Raw genomic sequence first — 6,693 nt, 5'->3', positions numbered from 1 at the left:
GTTAATTGGCCAGTGAGTCAAAGGTTTGGTTTGGTTTCCCTGCTGCATGGCATGAGGTGCAAATCTGAGAAAAAACACAAAGGTACTTTGCATCAAATTTAAGAGACCCAAAGATCTTCTCAATAATGTCCCTGCTAATCCAACAGATATAGCCTGAAGTGCAGCTGTCTCTGGAATCAAAAGCCTCAGTCTTCCTGCATAAGTCATAGCATAAACAGATTTAATCGATTATGAAAAGTGTTTGCAAAACAAAGTACAAAAAAAGCTTTGTTTGAAGAACAAATTAGAGTTGGATAAATTGGATCATTAGCTTCAACATTTGTGACCAGGAAGAATGAATAAAATGGTGTGTCATCATCACACTCATTCATTACTGCATTTCTTGATTTTCCATAGATTGATTTCCCCCAGTATCATGAAGTTCAGACCTAGCTCTTTCTTCTTATATCTATACGCACTCATGGAATTGAGAAGCAAATTCTAATGTAATAACTTAAGAGGTTCAAAATGTCCAAAGAAAACAGGCATTAATATCCGTAATTGTTCAGAGTCTCTGTGCTCATCTATAAATTGTCCTACTATAGACCTCATCTGTGTCTGATCATTGTTTAACAAGTCATCTAGTTTGAACACTTTGAACCTGACTAACTGAGGATATAACAGAATCATTTTGTTAGTCATTTTCATCCACAATTGTTATTATATGACAGGCTGTCATATATGACAGTATCAAGTTTTCTGTGGAAGGAAGGCTTTCAGAAAAAAACAGTTCAGCCAAAGAGACATTTGTTTACCAGCTCAAGGCAATGTAATATATTTAAAACATTTCAAATTCATCTTCCATGTTCAAGATAAGAGGCTTGAGCCACTACAAACAAGGAGTGATCAATACACGTCTTGTGCTTTAATAGGAAATGAGCTTCTTTTTACATCAGTGGTCCAGATAATCCATTATTTTGATAGATATTCTAACACAAAACACTAATGTGTTTTCTGTATGATGCACCTCACTGCCAACGAAATGAAGAAAGTGCCGAACTAGAAGTAATATGCCAAAATGAACCTATTCTAAAAACTATTTACTTAAATTCATTTGGACCAATAGCAGCAGTAGATAATTAAATTGTAGATGAGAGTGTAACAGTTTTGCCTGTAATGCGATGCTGATTATTCTGATACGATGTGCAGCAGCAAGGCTTGTTGGCATTAACAGTAATGTATTTCTAGTGCTTTACAACAGATAAAGTAGTTAAATGCATGCAGCAGTAATCTTATACATTCTATACATGTCCTACATTTGTGAATTGGAGAGTGTATCACTATGTCCTTCAAATACACCAAAAAATAGTCTTGTTCAAGATATTGAAGTCATTGCATATTTTATATAATCAAAAATAAATTCTGGGCTGTGGGTTTTGATGTACAGTATGAAGCGCTGCTGCATTTATAAGCCTCACCCAGCTGAGTGTCAAATTTGAAAGATCTTCTGCACATGCAAATAGGTATTTTTGTTTTTAATACACACTTAGATACCCTCTATGATTTTAAGTCTTGAAAGTGTACCAGTATGAATTATTATGCAAACAGTAATGCAAAATATATGGTGCACAGCCATTTTTATATCTCAGGCATCATAGCTGCATGGAAGTCATTACTTATACTTTACATGCACCTGTAGTTTGACATATAGTAGGCCTAACTGCATCACTTATTTTCAAAAGAATAGAATAATTCATGTAGCATATATTATGCAAACCTGAAACCTACTAGTTGAAGAATGTTATTGTATTGGTCTAAACTGGATAATATTTTTCTATCATTAACTTGACAAAAATATGTAATGCTTTTAGTAATACGGAAACAATTCTAAACACCACTGTTCAAATACTAGGCACTGCAATCCAGTCCTCCAGCCACAAGATAACAATTTTGTCTCAATACTACATGTTTGCAAATCAACAGAGAGAGCACTTAGTGACTACAATTCTTTTTTCTTGGATTTTTTCTTTCTTTTAGATTTTGTTTCCCCATATTGCCCTGTCAATGCCGCTGTTTCAGTTTACTTGGCAAATCACCTCAAAAAATTACTTCGGAAACACTATGTAATCATGTTCAAATACAGGAAGAAATGCCCATTATACCAACAAAATTGTAAATCACATTTATATATATGAATGTTACTGCCTTTTTAAAACATATGTCATACTTTACATAATTCATGGACAACATTGTTAATTTACAAGATGGTTTACAGTTTGGCATTCATACATTAAAGCAAGCAGTAGCTCCTTCCTTGTAATTTCAAAACCCCTTCTTCCTTAAAAAAATACCCTACAAGGTGGAAGTTAAAACACACACAATTCCCTCCTTTTTTAATTAAATTGCATCTGCAAATCTCTGCTTTAGGATACAGGAATCAGTGTGTGTTGCGTTTGGCAACTCCTGGAAGCACAAGGTATAGTGAGTTGTGTACACTCTCTATCAAGATGAACAAGTACTAAGATCCCAGGCAAAGGGACTATAACCCATCTTGGTTAAGGCCAGGTGAAGTCATGACTTGCCAGTGGAAATATGAAGTTGCCATGATTGAGCAGGATAGCTGCCCCAGTCACCTTGCCTTATCACTATTGATTGGAGTAATTTGCCTGATTTCACTCTGGTCCAGAACTGAGTAATTTAGTCTGCTTGAGAGCGATAGAGAGACAGAATGATTTGTGAGATTTTTCTGGGGCACAGATGACGTTATTTAATGTAATATTATAAATAAGAGTGTGCAATGGTGCATAAAGGTATTTCAAGGTTCTGGAATGATCTGAACAGAACAGAGGTGTATATTTTGTTCATACTGGCCTCCTTAATGTACATGAGCCAACAAGGAGTGCTATGTCACTATGTATATATAGTTATATATGTCTGTGTGTGTGTGTGTGTGTGTGTGTGTGTGTGTGTGTGTGTGTGTGTGTGTGTGTGTGTGTGTGTGTGTGTGTGTGTGTGTGTGTGTGTGTGTTTATTATGTGTTAACCTACATTTATAGACCCCAGGCTAAAAGAACTAACCGCTCACATAACTTCCTCTATGCAGAAAAATAGCAATGGCAATATAATAATGAAGTTTCCAAAGGTGAAAATTCTTCAGATTGTAACTGCAAGGTTCAACTAAAGGTTTAATTAAGTAATTGAGAGATCAACTAGAATGAAAAACAGAAAGCGCTTTGGACCTGAGAACCAGGAATTCCTATCCTGCCTACTGTAAATTGACTGCGCACTGTAAACAGTTTTTTTGGCATGTTGCGGCATTTGGCGTGTTCGTAAAGTTACTGTTAGGAGGAAGGATTAGCATTATAGTAGGGATACTAACAGTGACCCCACAAGACTAGATAACAGGATTAAATTACATTTAGGATTTAAATACGGTTTGTGAAATACATACCAGTCTCAGCTGAACAGCATTAGTGAGAGAATACTTGAATATGTTGTTGTAAAATTGTATAGTGAAAAATGAATACTTGTGACCTTGTTCCACCACCAAGGTCAATTTGTGCAGTTTGCGGTTCATGATGAATAAATACTCAGTGCTACTCTATGACGAACATGTTCATACACCTCTACTGTGTGAAAGAAAAATATGGAAACCCTTATGCTTTTCAAAAGCAATGTCAACAAGGTTTCTTTGAGTTTATAAGACTGTCAATTAAATTTCTAAACAGCTATTGATGTGCCACATGAAATCACATAAAACAGCTTTGAAGGCAGTGCTGTTGATATATATACAAGCATATGTACAGTATTCAATTGAAACACGCTCATACAGATCAAGAAAACAATTATGAGGAAAAAAGAAATCCTTGATGTAGCCCCCCTGTGGTATTTGTGAAATGCATCCTGATTAAAATGAACCCTTTGTGTTTTTGTTTAAGCCAACAGCTGCTGAAAACTGAACACCGTGATGAGGGCTTTTTGACTGTTACCCTAGATGCTTTTAAAGCTTAGTTATTCTTGTTTGTTGCTTATTTTGAAACATTAGCAGCTTTTATGCAACTCGGAAATAGTGATTGAGAATACATTTTCATATCTTTTTCAAACAGGCACTGACTGTTAAGCACCATAAAAAAATTATTTTGTTTTTTGTCCTTAAACATATTTCAGTTACTAATGAGGTAGTATTAATCATTTAAGTAATTACCAACTTTGAAAACAAATAAGACTGACTAATTACCATTTAAGCCAAAATGTAGTGATCTTGAATCATATGGCATCACTGTAATTACATAACATATCAACTAACACAGGTTTTGTTATTTTTCTGGTCTCACTGGAGTCTCTTCTTAAATACAATATTGGTGAAATGTAATTTAGAGAACACAATATCCCTTTGTCTTCTTTATTTCATCATCATGGTTCAGGATATTAATGCAAGGTGCTGATGATCTTGGATTGAGTGTTGCTTGAGATTACTCCCAAGCACTGCTCAATCAGTACTGCCCTAGACTGGAACATTGGACATCTCAAGACAAAACCCCAAAAATTCAGGATATTTGGGAAGTTGAGAGCAAAATGAATTAATAAAAAGAAAATATTTCGATTTTGCTAGATATCTTAAATAGCCTGAAACATGAACAATAAGCTCCCAGGAAACAGTTCACTACCCAGGCATTTTCAAAACAGACCTTTTTTAAAAGCGTGAATGTTTCTATTAAAAGGGATTTTCTTCAATGCCTTGAAAATATATTCAAATTTCTGCCGCCGCAGGGCTCCCAAGCTCCTCACGCTGAAGAGATTTCCACACAGAGTCCAGCAGCCAGTTCAGATTTAGGCCTTTTGTGCTAAACAAAAATCAGGCAGGGATACAGTGAATATGCTGGAATACAGTGACTGTGTGGACACATACGTGTGAGTCTGTACATTAGAAGTGAGTGTCAGTCCTCCCTCATGACAGGATCTGTAGTGCGCTGTGTACAATTTCAATATGAAGAGATCGGGATTGCTTGCAGGGTCACATTTTGGAGGATGCGTGTATTTTGTCTTCATCTCTCAGTGGGGATGAGTGGTAATTGGTTATTCCACATCAGTTGACACAAAAGGGGTAAATAATTGGTGGTTATTCTTTTAAAAACATGCTGCCTGCACATACTGTACATACTGTACTGTACTTTCATTATCAGCATGTTTAAAAAGGAAAGTATGTTTGATATCAGAACAGTGAATATCTTTTTAAATGTATTTGGAGACACAGCTCAAAATAACATTTCAACACAAGAGAAAGTAACTGCACCTGGTTAATTATTATTCATAAAAAACAACGGAGCAGTGACATCATGAGATGAAATGAGAAAATATACAGTTGTTGAAGAAAAGGGAATGGATAGTAACACAACACTCTGGAAAACACCATAATAATGCTTTCAGTCAGATCAGTCACGGAAGGTCATTGTTAAGTGTGTGTGTGTTTTGGGAGGGGTATCCCAAGTTTGCCTGTATTATTTTTGCAATCCTAAAATTAGCCAGTAGGTGCCAGAAGAGATGAGTCACGATGACCATCCATGGCAGTACAGCACATGGCCCAGCTATAAAATAAATTGCAACTTTATTACATAGGATTATCTTTGCCATTTCCAAGCAATCATGCACATGATGTCCTAATTATGCTACCTACTGGATGCAACCAAGTGTGAACAGTTGAGAAATATGCCCGTAGCAGTCAAATAATGTCATCCTTCTGCAGGCATTATCCCGATGGTCTTGGCAATCACAAAATAAAATAAAAATGAACTGGCTTGATTTGATATTGAAAGGTTATGTGAAAAATTGGCTTTTGGCTTTTTAACTGAATGGGAAGTGTGATGTTAAGGTTAGCAGAGTCTGACTCTTTCACACGGGACAGGGGGAATTAAGTTCGGAATAGAACAGAACAGATGTACCTCTGCCATATGCCTTCCGGTGGTATTCTAATCATTTTTTTGATATGAAGAAAAAAAAAATTTCGCTGCAGGCAGTGATGTAGTGGAGTTTATTCTGTGCAGCACAATGCAGGCAAATTGACACTTTTAACTACATAAAGGGGGTTAGTTAAGCACCTTGAGCTTCAGCTAAAGGCCTCTAATGGATCCTAATAGGTCATTATGTAATGGTAATGCTCAACTCTGCGGATGGTCTATATAAAATACTAGTTCTTTTCATTTATATAGCACAGAGATAGAGTTCAGTACTTCAGTACCTGCATATTATACTTCCATATATTACAGTATCTTTTAAACTACATACAAAAATATTGTAGGTGACATTTTTGCTGTGGCTTGGAGGGAAATAAGAAAAACATACATTGTGATCCATCCAAACTCAAAGAAGAAAGGAAAGGCTGAATTAGTTGGGAGTTAATGCCATGGACTCCTTTTCAAGGTTAAGTGTATTAATGGTACTGAAATGCACTCCACAATATAATACTAACAATGTGGCCACTTTAGTTGCAGTCCTCTATTCCAGTGCATTTGTTAATGCCGTGAACAAGAGATGCAAATTATGTTGATCTGGTATATGAGATTTAGTCCCTATAGAATATTTTAAGAGAATAGAAGAAAAATATAGAAACGATGTCCACTGTAGTAAAGCTCAGTCAAGGCATATTGAACCATGCTAAAGAGCAAACGTTATATGTTGAATATACAATGGTCGATTGACATAAGGGCACTGTCACTCA

Source organism: Amia ocellicauda, chromosome 15 (assembly GCF_036373705.1).
Source record: "Amia ocellicauda isolate fAmiCal2 chromosome 15, fAmiCal2.hap1, whole genome shotgun sequence".
Lineage (NCBI taxonomy): Eukaryota > Metazoa > Chordata > Actinopteri > Amiiformes > Amiidae > Amia > Amia ocellicauda.
This window is presented reverse-complemented; position numbering follows the sequence as displayed.